Raw genomic sequence first — 18,265 nt, forward strand, 5'->3', positions numbered from 1 at the left:
ATTAATGCATATGAATGAATGATCAAGAACACTTAAACATGGACCAAGTGTCTTGACTCTTATGATAACACACACTTAAGCAAACAAGCAAGACTACTCAAATAATTCTTGCATCAATGGTCTCTCCCTCTATTAACGTCTCTTTTTTTCAATGTCTCCAAGGGAGGCCGTCTCTCTTGCTCTATATATCAAAGACCAACCCAATCTTTTTAATACAAAAAGATTCTACCCTAATTGACTTTTAATTAGGAAAGAAACTTTCAATACCAAATATTCACCAAGCAAGACTCCAACTAATTCTTGCGTGCATGGTCCTCTATATGGCTGCATATATTCTCCAATCTCTCAATAGATGCCGTGCAAAACCTAATAAAACATATTTCTAACCTAATTCCACTTCTACAAGGAAACCTTCTTTTGTGTTAAAGATAATTAACAAATAAGAACACCAAAACCTAAAATACTTAGGCAATCAATAACACAATTTTGTACACAAAAAAAAAATATCTTTAAATAAATAAAAGATATTAATCGCATTAAACCTCAAGGATACTTTCCCGTTTTGTATGGGAATGCCAACACACCAAGTTGATCAAAACTTGTACCTACAATCTCCCCCTTTGGCATTCCTATACAAAACATAGATTAGGACAAACTCTCCCCCTCAACAAGTACAGGAGGAACATCACAACTCTTCATCCATTCATTCCTGAAACACTTATCACACACTGGTAAAATGCATAAGATAGAATAATGTTATCACAATTATGATAGAATAATGATATCACAGTTATGAATCTGCTTTCTCCCCCTTTTTGAATAGGAATGTCAAAGGTAACTTACGTAGCGGAAGCAATGCAGAAGGAGGATCACAAATAGATGGGGCACAGTAGACACTAGCCCAAGTCGAATCAATCAGAGGAAGATAGTCCAAGTATTAATACTCCCCCTAAGGGTAATCATGTTATGAAAGATGCAAGAATGAAATGCAAACACACAATGAGTGGGTTGTATCCAAATGCTAAGAACAGATTTAATTCGCATAGCTTTTCCAACAAGAGCAATACCACTTAACCATAAACAAGAGTGCAACAAAATAAGTTCACACGAGTGAATTGATTCCGACAATCACAAGGTAAGATAGAGTGTGGTCGAGTATTCTATACCTCTTGTTGTGAAGAGTGAACATATCTCAAGATGGGGTGTGTAATATTTGTGGAAACCTGAAAAGCAAAGCTCACATACGAAACACATCTAAGCACAAAAACGTTATTCCCCCTTATAACACCGTGTGGGCATGATTTTGAATTTTTTCTTTTTGTCTTTCACACAAAGTAACATTTTTGCTCAAGAAGACTACGACCCATGTAACGAGTATTATGCTAGCAGCTCCCAAGTCAGATGACTTTAGGGTACTAGATGTAACAAGGACATCCCAAAGAGCACATCTACTCGAGTCAATAGTTTCACAATCCACCGGGGTGACCAAACCATTCCCGTTTCTTCTCAATCCTCATATCGTTCGTCACGACCGAGGCCTGTTTACTTTGGGAATAGCCTGGCCATGCTCCATTAACCAACTACATATATTTTATTTATTTATTTATTATTATTTATATCAAGGAGCAACGAACAAGAGTAATTTCGTACATGAGCAATGAGAACAAGCCAACCATCAATTAAGACTTACCACCACTTAGAGTATGTGTGCATGTGAGGTTTCAAGATTGTAGAGAATATGTTGTTCAAGCTCACAATTACAGAGTGACGTAAGTACAAGTTCACAACGTGCTAGGCACCTTATTGCACACAGATTTAAAGAAAAGAGTATGGCCCTTGTCAATCTAAGTTCAAAATAATCTGTCAGACACTTGGGGATACAAACCACTATTTTTCAATTCTAAATTTCCAGAAACTGAAACTAACAATGCAGAGACATAAAGAAAATGCACCTATACTATCATGAAGACATACACCATGAATGCATGCAAAATGGATCAAATGAAGTGAGAGTATCAATACTTAGAGCATCCACCAACGGTGCTTCTAAGTGATTCAAATTGAGGTATGTCTAAAGGCCTAGTAAACAAATTAGACAATTTGTGATCAGTAGGAACAAAAGCACGCTCAAGCATATTATCAAGATTATCCATATGAGTAGAAAAACGATTATTTGAACCTTTTTTAATCCAGATTTGCTTCTGCTTCGTTTTTGGTTCCAGATTCACGGGGATTGAAGCTAGCTTTGCAATCCTGGCGATCAGATTCAGACCCTCTTTCAACTCAGCTTGCAGCGAGGCATGTGAGTTTATACCCATCGTTTTCCTCCGATTTTGAGTAACCCTGCGAAGCATATTGCACCTAGGACGTATGTGTTCTAATTTTCCACAATAATGACAAGTAGGAACAAAGTTTTTGGAGTTGTGAATATACCTGGGCTGACAAAGTTTGTCAGGACTTACCTGAGCAACCTTTTTATAGGTTTGAAGGTCCAATTTACGTTCTGGTCTTTTGGGCAATTTGGGACCAGAATCAATGTCTTCTGAAGCATGTGATTGACGCAGCGAATTTTCACCTTCCACACCTTTTACAAAGGTCAAAGGCTTGCACGACTCACCTTCAAACCCTAACCCTTCTTTGTTGCCGTGAGTTTTACCAAATCCTATCATCTTGGAGACCTTTTCAGATCCTATGGAGAATTTGTTGAAGCTTTCCTTGACTTTAAACAACTCATCCTGCAATTTCTCATTTTCAAATGTTAGTGAAACATTCAAAGTGGATTGAGCCTTGACTTCAACCTGCAAAATTTTGATTTTGTTTATAAGCTCATCATGCTCCTTGTCCCAATTTTGAGATTTGACTTCACCCTGCAAAACTTTAATCTTATCATCAAGGTCAGTACGTTCTTCTTCCCATTCTTTTAAAGAATTATCAAATTTTTGCTCAATTTTCATCTTTTCCACTCTTAAAGAATCAATTTCTTCTTCAAGTTTTTTATTTTTTCGAAGAACAATTTTGGAAGCATTATACAATTGCTTACACTTTTCATTTGTTTCTTCATCAAGAGTATCATCTTCCAAGTCAGAACCATCAGAAAAATCAATATTAAGAGAAGAAGTAAGAGCAAGATTTACCTCTTCATCCTCAGATTGAGAGCCTTCATCACTATCACTCCAAGTAGATTTTAGAGCCTTGTTTCCACGCAAATTATATCTTTTATTGCCACAATCGGCAGCAAGGTGACCAATTCCACCACACTCAAAGCATTTAGGTTTGTTAGGCAAAATTTTCGAAGAGTTTCCAAAGGATTTGTTTTTTAAAATTTTTTTAAACTCTTTTGTCAACAAAGCTAAATCCACAGAATCATCAACAATATAATCTTTCTTTTTAACAGAAGAGAAAGCAATATTTTTTACCTTTTTCTCGGGCTTGATCCTCATCTCAAAGGTTTTGAGATTACCTATCAGTTCGTCAAGAGAATAGGTGTCCAGGTCATGAGTCTCCTCTATGGCAATTTGCTTGGCTTGAAATTTTGAAGGAAGAGCCCTGAGAAATTTCTTGACTATTCGGTGCTCCTTAAATGGATCATCAAGGCTACGGCATTGGTTTGTCACATTGAGAAGTCGAGCGTGAAAATCATCAATTGATTCATCTTCCCCCATGGTCATGTTCTCAAATTCCAATACGAGTCTTTGAAGCTTCTGACCTCTAACCTTCTTGTTTCCCTCATAAGTAACCTGAAGTAGATCCCAAGCTTGTTTGGCTGTGTCACAGTGGCTAATTCTCATCCTCTCCTTCTTGGACAAAGCTGTGAATAGTGAATTCCTTGCCTTAAAGTCACAAGTTCTATCACGAACTTCCTCTTCTGTCCATTCCTTCCTAGGTTTGAGAACCCTTGCAGAGGACCCTTCTACTTTCTTTGATTCTTCTGCCTTGGTTGGGTGTTCCCATCCATTCTCAACTATATTCCACATGTTTTCATCTTGAGAGTAGAGAAAAGCCCCCATCATAATCTTCCATTGTGAATAGTCTTCACCATCAAACAAAGGCGGGCAATTTATAGAACTAGAGGCTCTGTTATATTCACGTTCCATCCTTGACCACGAATCAACTAAAAAAGCTTTAGAACCTGCTCTGATACCAAATGAAAATACAAGGACAGAATATGATTTTCTGGAAAACGGGGATTGCAGTGCAGTGATCAACCCTTACTGGGCAGCAGAAACCAAAATAACAAACAACACCAGATTTTGGTTACGCAGTGAAAACCTCAAGTATGAGATTAAAAACACTGCGGGACTCTTACTCTTGAGAACCCAAAATAAAGATCATCATATTGAAAAGGATATGTTCTTTTACAAACTTTATATAGCACTAGCTCGGCTATAAGATTCACACAAAATCTAATACAAAGTTTGTCTTCCTTCTAGAACTCCTTTACTTGAACGATCTTCAAATCTTGTTCTTCTTTCTTCACAGTCACCCTACTGATCTTGAGAGAATTAATGCATATGAATGAATGATCAAGAACACTTAAACATGGACCAAGTGTCTTGACTCTTATGATAACACACACTTAAGCAAACAAGCAAGACTACTCAAATAATTCTTGCATCAATGGTCTCTCCCTCTATGAACGTCTCTTTTTTTCAATGTCTCCGAGGGAGGCCGTCTCTCTTGCTCTATATATCAAAGACCAACCCAATCTTTTTAATACAAAAAGATTCTACCCTAATTGACTTTTAATTAGGAAAGAAACTTTCAATACCAAATATTCACCAAGCAAGACTCCAACTAATTCTTGCGTGCATGGTCCTCTATATGGCTGCATATATTCTCCAATCTCTCAATAGATGCCGTGCAAAACCTAATAAAACATATTTCTAACCTAATTCCACTTCTACAAGGAAACCTTCTTTTGTGTTAAAGATAATTAACAAATAAGAACACCAAAACCTAAAATACTTAGGCAATCAATAACACAATTTTGTACACAAAAAAAAATATCTTTAAATAAATAAAAGATATTAATCGCATTAAACCTCAAGGATACTTTCCCGTTTTGTATGGGAATGCCAACACACCAAGTTGATCAAAACTTGTACCTACACTAGGCAACAATTAACAATTTATCAACTGCCGCCAGAAAGCACTGGTTGGCCCATCGTTGGTGAAACCCTCGAGTATCTACGCACAGCCAGAAAGGGTGTCCCTGAAAAGTTTGTAGCAGACCGAAGGAAAAGGTACTCTGATGTCTCATTATCATCAGCTGCAGCAGCAGCAGGCTCGTGCAAGGTGTTCAAGACATCATTGCTCGGCGAATCTATGGCCATGCTGTGCACCGCCGCTGGAAACAAATTCCTGTTTTCAAGCGAGAACAAACTGGTCAAGTCCTGGTGGCCTGCTAGCTTCGAAAATATCCATGTTCCCAAACTCCAACAAGACAGACACCTCCCAAGAAACCATACAAATGCGCAAACTCATATCTCCATTTCTCAAGCCTGACGCTCTCCGAAAGTATATAGGCGTCATGGATCAGGTCACCAAACACCATTTCGATACCCATTGGTCCTCGCTAGATCAAAATCAAGTTATCAAATTTCACTCACTAAGTCACTAGCAAACAAGTATACCTTCGCATTATCCTGCAGACTCTTCTTAAACATCGAGAATCCACAGGTGATTGCCAAGCTAGAGCAACCCATTCGGTATATGTCTGCGGGGATCGTTTCGTTGCCAGTAGATCTGCCGGGCACCAACTTCAACAGAGCCATCAGAGCATCCAAAAACATCAAGAAGGAAATTGAGAGTATGGTTGTGCAGAGGAAGATAGATCTCATGAATTTGAATTTGATTGATTGTGCACAATTAGCGAATGCGCCGCTAGATGTAATGTCTAGCTTGCTTATGGAGACATATTGCGATGGAGAAGTGATGACGGAATCGGACATTGCCAACAAGTTGTATGGTCTATTACTTGGCGCTTATGACACTATAATTATTACCTAGCCTTGTGTTCCATTGTCATGTTTCTGTCACAGCTTGCTCCAGTTTATGATGTTGTCCTTGAAGGTACATTGTATACATAAGAAAATTAACTCTGCCTAGCTACAAATCTATTAATGCTCATACCATTATTCAGTAGGATCAAACATGTATTGAATTATTTACGTATTTGATTTCAACTATAAATCCATCTCCTAATTTTTCACGATTTCTCTGGATCACGAATCTCTACACCTCCTTGTTTGTTTTTTGGATCAAATCATCATCCATACTTCATTCAATCAGAAGGAAAGTTACAAGCAGGGATGCAATGTAGTACAACAGCCAAAAGACCTACTTCTAACTCAAGTCCGATCATCTGATCTGAACATACCTTCCCAAATTCTAAAAACAAAAAATGGAGCTAAACTCTCCAGAACACCAGTGTTAATGCTCAAAGTCTGGCGGTGGCCAAACCTTCGTTTAACGCTGGTCCGGCGGGCGGACCGCTACTCTGTATACTTGGTGATTCCTGCTAGCTGCCAAATGAAAGGCAGGGCGTCAGAGGGAGACCGCGTTGGGCGGTCTTCACTTCTCCGATGCCTAAGTCAGTTGATATATAGGCAGCATAGTAATAAATGAGAGTTAATGCGTAATTTAATGAAGGGAGAAGGGAGGACCTTTTATAGGTGAGGAGAGGTCTGATCTTCTCCTTGTTTTCGATGTGGGACTGAAGTGCTTCAGTTCCCAGTTTCAGTAGCTTCTGATGCCGTCTTGGCAGAGTGCGTGGCGGCGCGTCAGCGGTGATCGTGGGGAACGCTTGTGCTCAGGCCGTGGCCCGCCTGGCTGCCTATCTGTGGGTTACTCCTTTGACGATAGTTGGTACCTCTGGCGGTACGATGAGGGTGTCTGATTATAGCTAATTATGCTTTGCAACGTACATGTAGGTACAACCAGTAAGGCTACAAATGACCAAAATCCAGCAAACGGGCCACAGCATGGTTCGAGCCAACACTGGCATACCAACTGAGTCATGGCTCAGACCCAAGAAGAAAAAATGAGCACCAGTCATCTTCGCCTCGTCGGCTAGTGAATACACGTGATAGAATCTGTTTTGAGGATCAACATCACAATAGGCGTTGGTGTTTGAAAGCATTAAAGCACAACAAGACCCAAAACGGGTCACCCACAACCAACAACAGAAAATAAAACTAAAAACTGGGAAAAAATTGAAGAAAAACAAAGAACACCCGCCAGGCTTAGACCAAAGCTGGAACAGACCAAACCCAAATCCAGAAACCAAGCCAAGCCCAGATCTAAAAGCAGCTCACACCCGATCCAAACTTCGGCCCCGACCCACTACAACCTCAGCTGCTCTCCGGATCCCATCCCATCCCTCCAACCTTTGCCGTTGATCCATCCGGCCCCCGATCAAGGACTGACCACCGTCGATGAACCATCACAGACCCATGACGTCTCCGTAAGACGAAAAACACCAACCCCTTAGATAAGAAGCCAACTCAGATCGAGATCCAAACTGGAGAGGATCTCCGATCTGCTCGACAGCCGCCCAAACTACCCGATCCAACCTACTACCGGATCAGGATTGACAGCACCCAAAACAGCCCCCTCCCCCTCTGCCGTCACTGGATCTGCAACATTTGACAGCATCGCCTGACCGGCAGACTCAGACAGGCAAGCACCCTCATCTTCCTTCACCACCACAACCCAAGGAGAGGAGCATCGATCGAGAGCAAAAACGGTGGGTGCACACCAAGGACTATCATCTCCCGGATCGGAGCACTGCAGCGAGGGCACCGGCAGCGTCCGACCGGGAGAGAGTACACTTCTCACTTTCAGACTTCTCTTTTCTCTTAGCGCGTTCTAAAGCGCGTGTTACCGAATGGCAGAGATAACTAGACTAAGTTCCACCTCCTTGTTTGTTGGCTAAGCATGTTCTCACATAGCTAGAGGACAGATATGTAATAAATATATTAGTGCCATCTCAAAATTAGGGACCCATCGATAGATGAGGCTGGGGACTTAGTAATTAACTACAAATATGTTTTGCAGAGCAGACGGAGATTGCACAATCAAAAGGAGAAGAAGAGTTGCTCAACTGGGGGGACATACAAATTAAGAAGAAATATACATGGATCGTGGTATGTGAAGTATTGCGATTGCAGCCACCAAATAGTGGAACTTTTAGGGAGGCCATCGCCGACTCATCGCTATGAGCGATATCTAATTCCAAAAGGAATATTGAAGGCACGTACATTACATTACATGTACTGTAGCTTCGTGAAAATCTATATGTACATATATTGGAATATATTGTCTTCATTTCTCGTTTTCATACCTCCTGTGTGCAGTTACATTGGAATGTGTTTGCCACACATAAGAACCCGGAATACGTTCCAGATCCAGAGAAGTTTGAACTGTCAAGGTCTGAAGGACAAGGACCACCTCCTTTCTCGTATGTTCCTTTTGAAGGAGGACCTCGAATGTGTCCCGGACAAGAATATGTTCGATTTAAGATATTGGTTTTCAATTTTTCATGTATAATCTGGTCACCAGATTCAAGTGGGAGAAGGTTTTTCCTGACGAGAAGATGGTCATGGACCCTATTCTTGTTCCTACCAAAGGACTTCCTAATCATCTGTTTCCTCATAATTCATAAATCATAATCATGATAAAAAATGATCAAGAACAACTGCGTCCTTAAACTCAAACCTATAGAGTACGTTTTGACTCGCGGATTCCATATTTTCTGAATTGGTATAGCTACCTCATTTTGGGGCTGTTGGTAAAGTTCCCACATCAATATATTGAACACAACAGTTCAGAGCACTTGTCAAATTCTGTTTTTTTTTTTTTTTTTTCAAACAAAACTTGATTCTTAAAGGAACAACAAGTAAGCCCAAACCAAACAACCCAAAGAAATACTCCACAGGCCCAAACCCGTAACCACCCAAACAGCAACCCAACAAGAAGGGGGACGCTGAAACAGCGTCTGCACTGCTGCAAAAGAATGAGATCGAGAGATCTTGGGAGGAGGCAATGACGATTCCAAGCAAAGAACACCCAAATAACTTCCGTCCAGAAACACAATGAAGAACAACAAATCTCAAATCTCAAATCACATCCGCATCCGATATCATATCATCTTTATGATGCCGTACTTAAAGGTAAATAGTTAAGATCAGCTATATCATCTTGTTAGTAACTCTCCTTTTTTCTTTTATTTTTTCGTGCTGGGAAGTTAGATTAAATTAAACATTCTGTATGCTTATGTATGGACAGAGCAAATGGAGATTGCAAAATTAAAGCAGAAGGAGAGTTGCTGAACAGGGGTACTGATCGACTCATCGACTTGCAGAAGATGAAATATTCATGGAGCGTGGCATGTGAAGTATTGATCGAGGTTGTTGCCACCAATTTTGGGAACGTTTAGAGAGACCATTACCGACTTCGCCTATGAAGGGTATCTGATTCCAAAAGGAATGAAGGTCAATCGGTACATATCGCATGAATAAGCTAGCTAGCTAGGCCTCACGAATTCTTGTTAATTAAGCAAACTGCTCCTCTATTTAATTAATTAATTAATTAATTAATTAATCATGACTAGGTAATGATGCATATATGCAGGTACACTGGAATATGTATGCCACACATAAAAACCCGGAATACTTCCAGGATCCAGAGAAGTTCGACCTCTATCGAGGTTCCAAGGACAAGGACCAGCACATTATTCATATATATGTTTCTCTTGGAGGAGGACCTCGAATGTGATAAACCAATCATTAATTGATCAAGCTGCATGACTTATCTTCTGTTATCTAATACTCATCAATATATATACAATCGTCAGCAACAATTCTTGGTGGGCTTGACAACACTTCATTCAAATCCTTTATGGTATCACGAGCCTAAAACGTCCAACAATTTTTTTTTCCCTTCACCCACCCTTCCCATGGCTACTGCTCCATTATCGTCATCCACCTCTGCTAGGGTCACTTCCTCCACTCAATCTTCCACCATTTCCACCTCCACTCAATCCTCCACCATGTCAACCACATCATCACCTGAGACCTCTCCCTCTGTTACCAATTTTCTGTCCATCAAATTGGATCGTACCAATTATGCACTCTGGTTGGCTCAAATTCTGCCCAATCTCAAGGGTAGAAAACTGATGGGATATGTCGATGGCACTTCTCGTTGTCCCCCTTCCTTTAAAACCGATGTTGCAGGTCAATTCACAGATGAAATCAACCCTGCCTATGATCTTTGGATGGCACAAGACCAGATGGTGCTTGGTTGGATTAACAACTCACTCACACCAGCCGTGCTTGCTACCGTTGCTCGCTCTACTACCTCTTTCTTCACCTGGTCTTCCTTGGCCAAGCGGTTTGCTTCTCAGTCACATAATAGAATTTTGCAGCTTCGAGATGATCTTCTTCGTATTATGAGGGGTACGTAATATGAGTATTTCAGATTTTTTGGATAAAATCAACTCTATTGCGGATAACCTAGCACTTGCTGGCAGTCCAATGAATGATAATGATTTGGTATCAATAATTATGAATAATGTTGGTCCAATGTACGAGACTACTATTAGTTCTGCTCAGGCTAGGGATACCCCTATCACATATGACTCTCTTGAGGCCCTCTTACTTTATGCTGATCGAAGACTCCAAGATCAACAACAAGCTGCTCTTGATGTAAGTTCTATGACCACTGCTTTCCATGCTACTCAAATCTCTAACCACGGACGTGGTCGTGGTCGGTCTTCTCAAATCTCTAACCACGGACGTGGTCATGGTCGGTCTTCTATGTCCCCTTTTGGCACCCGAAACTCTCCATCTCTATTTGGGCGTTGTGTCTCTAATCCTCGTGGGTCTCATTCCTTTGCTGGCCCTCATCGTGGATTCTCTAGTGGCTCATCTATTTTGGGACCTCATCCCTCCTCAACAAATGCATCTCTTCAAGGTCATCCTACATGTCAGATTTGTAATCGTATGGGTCACTCTGCCCTTGACTGTTACAATCATCTGAACCTCTCATTCGAAGGATGTATTCCAACAAAGAAGCTTAGTGCTATGGCAGCTTCTACATCTTCTACATCCTCATCTACTTGGCTTCTGGACAGTGGTGCCAACGCTCATATCACCTCGAGTTTGAGCAACTTGTAGAATCCTAAGGAATATCATGGTTCTGATCATATTAATGGTATAGGTAACACCACAGGTTTATCTATTTCTCATATTGGTTCATCTACTCTCAAAACTGACTCTCCTTGCAGAATTTCGTACATCTATTGAAAATTTATTCTCAAGGAAAATTAAAATGTTTCAATCTGATGAACGTGGTGAACATACATCTCATAATTTTCTTAACTATTTATGCAGGTGATCCAGATAATCGACAATCTATAGGTGGTTATTGTGTTTATTTGGGTCCGAATTTGATTTCATGGAGTTCAAAGACTCATAAAATTATTTCTCGATCGAGTGCCGAAGCAGAGTACCGCCAACTAGCATTTACTGCAGCTAAGATTTCATGGCTTCGTTCAATGTTCTGTGATCTTAGTTTATTTCTCCAATGTCCTACCATTTGGTGTGATAATCTCTCCGCGATTGCTATAGCTTCGAATCCCGTCTTTCATGCTCGCACAAAGCATGTTGAGGTCGATTACCATTATGTTCGGGAAAAAGTTGTCAATAAGGAACTTCAAGTCTTGTTTGTTTCTACTACATATCAGGTAGCTGACATCTTTACAAAAGATCTGTCATCCTCCATGTTTCATTTTCTTGTCTCCAAGCTTCCTGTTCATCCTAGACCACTCAGCTTGCGGGGGAGTGATAAACCAATCATTAATTGATCAAGCTGCATGACTTATCTTCTGTTATCTGATACTCACCATTGTAATTATCTTCTCTTCTCCTAAACGTACAAGTAGATACATTTCTGTTTGCTAGTCTTATCTTTCCTATATGTAGAGTCTCACACTCCTAATACAATTGTACTTGTAAGTTACTCATCAATATATATACAATCGTCAGCCATAATTCTTGGTGGGCTTGACAACACTTCATTCAAATCTTTTAGAATGTTCCCTGGAAAAGAGTATGCTCGATTTTTTTTTTTAATAAGGGTTTAGGCGATGTTAGCTCCTCGGAGGCAAACGATGTAGGGAACAAATCCCACCCTTTATCCCGAAGGAGAGGGGTTTGCCACACTCTGGGAACTCACCGCCTGTCCCCCTATTTTTAATTTATTAATAACATAAAAAGAAAATACAACCTAAAGAAAGGGGAACATAAACCTTACCCCAAAAGCTAAAAAGAAAGACAAAAGGAAGTGAAAAAATTGAAGCAGAACCTGAAATCTCCCCAACTTCCAGATAATTAAACAGCTTGCAAAGCAATTAAAACAGTTGTTAACAAAAATTGCACTATCTGTTAAGAGAAGCCATGAGAAAATGAGAAAATGAGAAAATGAGAAAATGGTTTAAGTGGAAGATGGTTTTTGCAAATGAGAAAATGGTTTAAGTGGAAGATGGTTTTTGCAAATGAGAAAATGATCAGGGACCTGTTTTTACTCCTACCAAAGGACTTCCAATTTGCGTTTTTCCTCACAAGGCTAGGCATGCAAAACATTTTGTGTGTTAAATTTTGTGATTAACTAAGTAATGGACTGGTCAAATACTCAAATTTCATATAATATGAAGGGTTTTAGTGTGTTATCCAAAACATTTTGTGTGTTAAATTTTGTGATTAACTAAGTAATGGACTGGTCAAATACTCAAATTTCATATAATATGAAAGGTTTTAGTGTGTTATCCCACTTACCCAATTAAGTTTTTTTAATTCACTCTTACCCATGAAGACTCTAATAAGGTCTTCCCTAATACCTAATTATGTTTTTTTTAAGACTATTTTACCCTCACCTCTTTGTTACATAGAGAGAGAGAGAGAGAGAGAGAGAATGGAAGAGAAAGAAACCATAGGAAACTTCGCCGGAGCCCCGTCACCGGTCGCAGGAATCTGGTCACCGGCCGCCACCCACCGAACTTCTCTAAAAACCTCCCCGAAGGTCCCCAAAGAGATCATCAAAGATCTCATAGGTCGCCAGAAAGATTGATTACCCCCAAATAGACCTTTATTGCCCTCATTAGACCTTTATTGAGGGGAAATAGAGGTTTATGAAACCGCGCCGGAAGTCCCCAAAGAGGTTGTCGGAAATCTTATATAGGGCCGGAGAGGTTTATTGCCTCCCCCCTCAATAAATCTTTATTGCCCCCCAATAGACCTTTCGGTCGCCTGAATGGGAACTAATCTACCTAAAATTAGACAAATAAAACTTTGATTAAGGAAAAAAACGAGGAGATTACATCAATTCAAAACGTTTATTGCCCCTCAATAGACCTTTACTTCCCCCCCCCCCCCCCCCCCCCCCGATAAAACTTTTTTTTTTTCTTTTTTCCTTTCCTTCTGGGCCTTCTGCCCCCATTTTACCAAAACAAAACAAAACAAAAAATTTGGGCACCCAAAAAATGGTTTGCGCACCCACATCGTCTTCTCCTCCCATCTTCGACTTCGACGGTTGCAGCCCGGGACCTGTAGCATAAGCAGTGGAGGGGATTGCGAAAGAGCAGCAGAAGCAGAGCAGTAGTAGTCTACACCAACCTGTTACTGGCCTCGCCGCCGACAATTGCCTCGTCGACGCTCTGCATTGAGACTGAGTTCGACTCTTTCAGAAGGTCGGCTTGGCGTCGAGCCTGGCCTCGGAGAGTATGACAACGAGTCTCGACGCAGCGATGGCGATGGTGGCAAAGCCAGGTGGAGACGGGGAGAGAGAGAGCCAGCGTTGTGGGCGTCCTGCTGGAGAGAGAGAGAGAGAGGAAAGAGAGTAGCAATGTTGTAGTTTATTAATTAGGCTTAGGGAAAAATGGTCATTTGCTGTTAAATTGTGTAGGTGAGAACAAAAATCTGTTGCTAGGATAAATGAGATAATTTTTGCTCATTTTGGTGCTTTGGGTCAAGGACCCTAATATGAAACTATATGAATTAGCTTAGTTAGCTTGTCTTGACTTCAACAACGTCCTCCTTGATCGTCCTCAAAGCTCATAGGCAATGAAGACTATTACGTTCATGCTTTCTCTGCACTTTAATTTGCTTCTCTCTACGACAAATTTATATAGTAAAATTGCTCATTATAAGCAAAATATAACTCAAAAGTAATTTTGCTTAAAATAAATTCCTACCAACTTAGGGTATGGATGTGTGGGCTTTGGCTCAGTTTGCCTACTCAGTGTGCCTTATCTGACCTAGCGAGGTGGCGGATCGTCACCAAATGGATGTAACCTCCTGACTTGATACAAATTTACGCAAACGTACGTATCATTGTCAAGATAGGGAAGTATTAAGCCCAAAATTATCGTACCACAGGGATTAGTGCTAACCCACAATCCTTGGGTAGTCGGAACTAAAGTAACTAAGCAAATGAAGGAAAATAAAACAAATAAAAAGGCTAATCTAAGGCACCAAGCCTTAGCAATACTCGGCTTTGGTTTTCACCAAAGCCTAATCCAAACTAAGAGCCTAGTGGTGGATATGCACAAATGAGTCGAAATTTGTAGGGGGTTTTGAATTGGGAATCAACTAAATTAAATGCAACCGAAAAGTAAACTAAACAACTAATTAACGAACTAGAAAATTAAATTTGGGTTTTCAAATTAATGGGAACATGGGAGTGTCAGGTGATTCACAATAACTATCTTGTAAACATCGATGCCAATTTCACAAATGCATGCATTTCCTATATGTGTCGAGTCCCGTATCTAGTACCGGTTAAGCCTACTAAACCAATTATCCTTTCGGTGTATTGACTATGCCGGTTAGGGCCACAATCAACTTTCTAACTTAGGCATTACTCCGGTTAAGGCCGCAATATCTAAAATTAGAGGCCTAGAGAGCAAGATAATAGAGACCCAAGCAAGCTTAGCTACAATTAAGCTAGCTAATGGTTACCACACTTAAATCCTGGATGTCATAGACTAATAAGTTGTCAATTTATCAATTTATTCATCACAATTGCTCACAACATAATTTCAAAGGTTAACAAATCCTAAAAACATGCTTCTAAGAACCAATAAATTCGGATTTAAAGCATACATAATGGAAATTTCATTTATTAAAAGTAAAACATCAATATTTATACAAGATGAGTTAGGGGTTCACAACCCTAACTCCCAAAATTGAACTACTCACTATCCATAGTCAAATACATCATCAATAGCAAATAAAATTAAGGAATAGATAATAAGGAAGAGAGAAGAGAGTTAGCTTGGCCTGTTGGTCACTCCTAGCTATGCGCTAGTATGAGCTAAGCAATTTCTTCACCCAACCACTCAAAATAGAGATGTGGTGCTCTTGGTAATGATTCTCTCAAAGGTTTGAGTGAGTCATTCTTGTATTTCAAAAACAAAGGGTAAAGAAATAAGAAAAATAGATCGAAGGGGAGGAGCGGAAGGGCAGCAGCCCTCTCCAAGGCTGTTGTGCGGCGCTGGTAGGTTTCTCTCTCTCTCTCTCGGTGTGCAAGTAAGAGATGAATATATATATGTGGCTGGTGTGTGCACGATAGAGCCAAAGGGGTAGAATGGGTAAGATGATTGATGGGGTGGCTGCGCACATGAGGTTACAAGAGAGAGAGAGAGAGATGAGTTCGTTGGTTGGGATATTCTCTTTCGTGAGAAAGAGGAAAGGGGTAAATAATAAACTGCCATGTGGCAGCATGCTAGTAGCTAGAGAGAAAAAAATTAAAAGATAAGCTAAATGAAAATGAAAGAGGAGCACGTGGGTGGCTGTGAACATGATTAATCAATCAAATGAAATTTGCACACCCCCTTTTACATTCTACACACCCTTCATCTTTTTTTAATATTTCTTATCATTCACTATATTCATCTTCCAAAACTACCATTCTCTCTCTCTCTCTCTCTCCCCCTCCGATCCGAGTCTCAGACCCTCTCTCTCCAATTTGGGGCTTGAGAAACGATCATAGCACCTCGCTCCTCACATTCCTTCCTCAAGAACTGGAGCAGGTCCGCCCTCGCTAGCACATCAAGGTCCACCGTGATCTCATAAAGCAGAAGCACCTAAATTCATTCACACACATTTCATCAATGTCCAAAAACGAAAATTACATAACCGAGATGAATATGCAACCTCCATGAAAGATCAATATCCAACACTTTGATCAGCTCAGCTCTCCTTTGTGGGTCAATCCCAGCTACCCCGTTGATCAATTTATCAGCCGAAACATCCATCTGTATCGGAACGTCGAAACCAGCAAACGCCACGTCACGCCGCCACTCTCCGCCTAGGTACGACAGGTCGCCGAAGCCGGTGAGAGCGGTGTCGTGGAAAGCCGAGCACCCAGAACCCGGACCATGCTGGGGTCGACCATGTGCTTGCCTCCGAGAATCCTGAGGATCATGGTTTTGCCGGCGCCGTTGGATCCAACGATGAGGCATCAGTCGCCGACGTTGAGGGTGAGGGAGAAGTCGTCGATTAGAGGCTTGGCGCCGGGCGGAACACAGTCCCTTAGGGTTTTCCACGGTCACAATCGAATCCAACAACTTCAAAGCGTTGAAATCGTAGACGAAGATCTTGTGGAGAACAACGACGACGATGCGATCGCGGCGGAGCCTGACCGACTTGACCTCGGACCGGAACAAGAGCTCGCTGACGCAGCGGGACTGGCGATCGTCGTAGATCATGACCTTGTTGGGCGGGCAGAACGGGTCGGGTCCGCCGCCGAAGACGGCGAAGTAGTGGCAGTGGAAGAGCATCTGGACGAATCCGACGCCGCCGCGTAGACCGAAGGGGTCGCTGTGGAAGCGGCGGAAGGGGTCGCAGGTGTAGACGATGAAGCCGGAGTCGGTGGCGGCGGAGAAGCAGGTGTGGTCTTGGTTGAAAGCGAGGTGGAGGAGGGTGGTGGGGGATTGGGTCGGGTTTGGACTTGGGGTTGGGGTTTCTGTAACGGACGGGTCAGGTTCGGAGGCGAAGGCCGGTTTGGGTGGAATGAGGGATTTGGGAGCGAGTTTTAGAGGATTGAAACTCGGAGGAGGAGGAGAGAGGGTGGTCATGGTTTTGGAAGTAGAGCCGTTACTGGTTTTTGGTGTAGAGCGGATCGGAGGGGGAGAGAGAGAGAGAGAGAAGGGTAGTTTTGGAAGATAAATATAGTGAATGATAAGAAATATTAAAAAAAGGTGAAGGGTGTGTAAAATGTAAAAGGGGGTGTGCAAATTTCACCCCCCTTAATTAACACAACTTATATTTTGTTTTTGTCGTTGACCACAATAGATTGCGTCGATAATTTTGTTCCTTTGCCGAAAACTTTCATTTACTCTAATTTCGCATCATTTTCTCCTAATTTCCGCAATTCCGCTTATTACCTACAAATAAATAAAAATAAATTAATTACATAATAATTGACTTGAGGACCAATCTAATTAGAGTGTTTTAGATATAATTATACGCATAAAAATACGTGTAATCACCTCCTAGTGGCATGATGAAACAAAATGTCACTGGTAGTGAATCCGGTCGGTAACACAGTGAGAAAACTGTTTTAAATGTCTAATTGCTCTTTATGAACATCATATTTCCGATATGTCACTTTTATTGTAAAGTAAATAGAGTTATTAATGTTGTAACCCTTGTTAATTGATGCACTTTAAAATTAAAAAAAAAATTCGCAAAATTATTCCTAAGCGTAGGTTAATTGGTTGCATGACAACTTTGTATTTGTATTTCAACTAGGTTGCAGCTGCGTATTATATATGCAACTTAAAACGTGTAAAATAACTATAATTTCCATCTGTGGTTGGCTCTAGAATACTATACTTGGATCTATCTGTTACGCACATGGATCCGAGTTAGTTGTTAATGGTTGGTGCGCTCCATAATTAAATTTAAGCCTAGCCTCGCAGCAAGAACCTTAAGCATTATGGGACTAAAATTAAGTTTACCTTACATGTGCACAGTTTTTATCATTAATTATTTGGCTTATTATAAGTTGGGTGTGTATTCCCACGAAGACGTTCGTCGGTGATTATATATAACGCTGATTACTTTGGAGCAGCTTTAAAAACTATTATCTGCGATCTATCTCAGATCGACTTGCTTGCTTTAAGTTTAATTAATAGCATTGAGCCATGGACGAACTAGTCCCACAGCTACATATAAACTAGTCAGCTGGATGTTGTTGATCG

At 40.9% G+C, this 18,265-nt stretch overlaps 1 long non-coding RNA gene and 2 pseudogenes across 2 annotated transcripts; 2 read left to right on the plus strand and 1 right to left on the minus strand.

Moving 5' to 3' along the window:
* The first annotated feature begins 2,393 nt into the window (after positions 1-2,393).
* On the plus strand, positions 2,394-8,665 carry LOC133745102 (beta-amyrin 28-monooxygenase-like; annotated as a pseudogene).
* Positions 8,666-9,035: 370 nt separating this feature from the next.
* Positions 9,036-12,079, plus strand: LOC133707053 (uncharacterized). Of its 2 annotated transcripts, XR_009844884.1 has the most exons (4): positions 9,036-9,173; positions 9,289-9,502; positions 9,634-11,214; positions 11,394-12,079. It is a non-coding gene; the product is annotated as an uncharacterized LOC133707053 (long non-coding RNA). The 2 variants fall into 2 exon arrangements; XR_009844883.1 differs by having other exon boundaries at positions 9,634-12,079.
* Positions 12,080-15,983: 3,904 nt separating this feature from the next.
* On the minus strand, positions 15,984-17,137 carry LOC133745103 (ABC transporter I family member 20-like; annotated as a pseudogene).
* Positions 17,138-18,265: the final 1,128 nt, after the last annotated feature.

The sequence above is a fragment of the Rosa rugosa genome, chromosome 4 (genome assembly GCF_958449725.1).
Source record: "Rosa rugosa chromosome 4, drRosRugo1.1, whole genome shotgun sequence".
Classification (NCBI taxonomy): Eukaryota; Viridiplantae; Streptophyta; class Magnoliopsida; order Rosales; family Rosaceae; genus Rosa; species Rosa rugosa.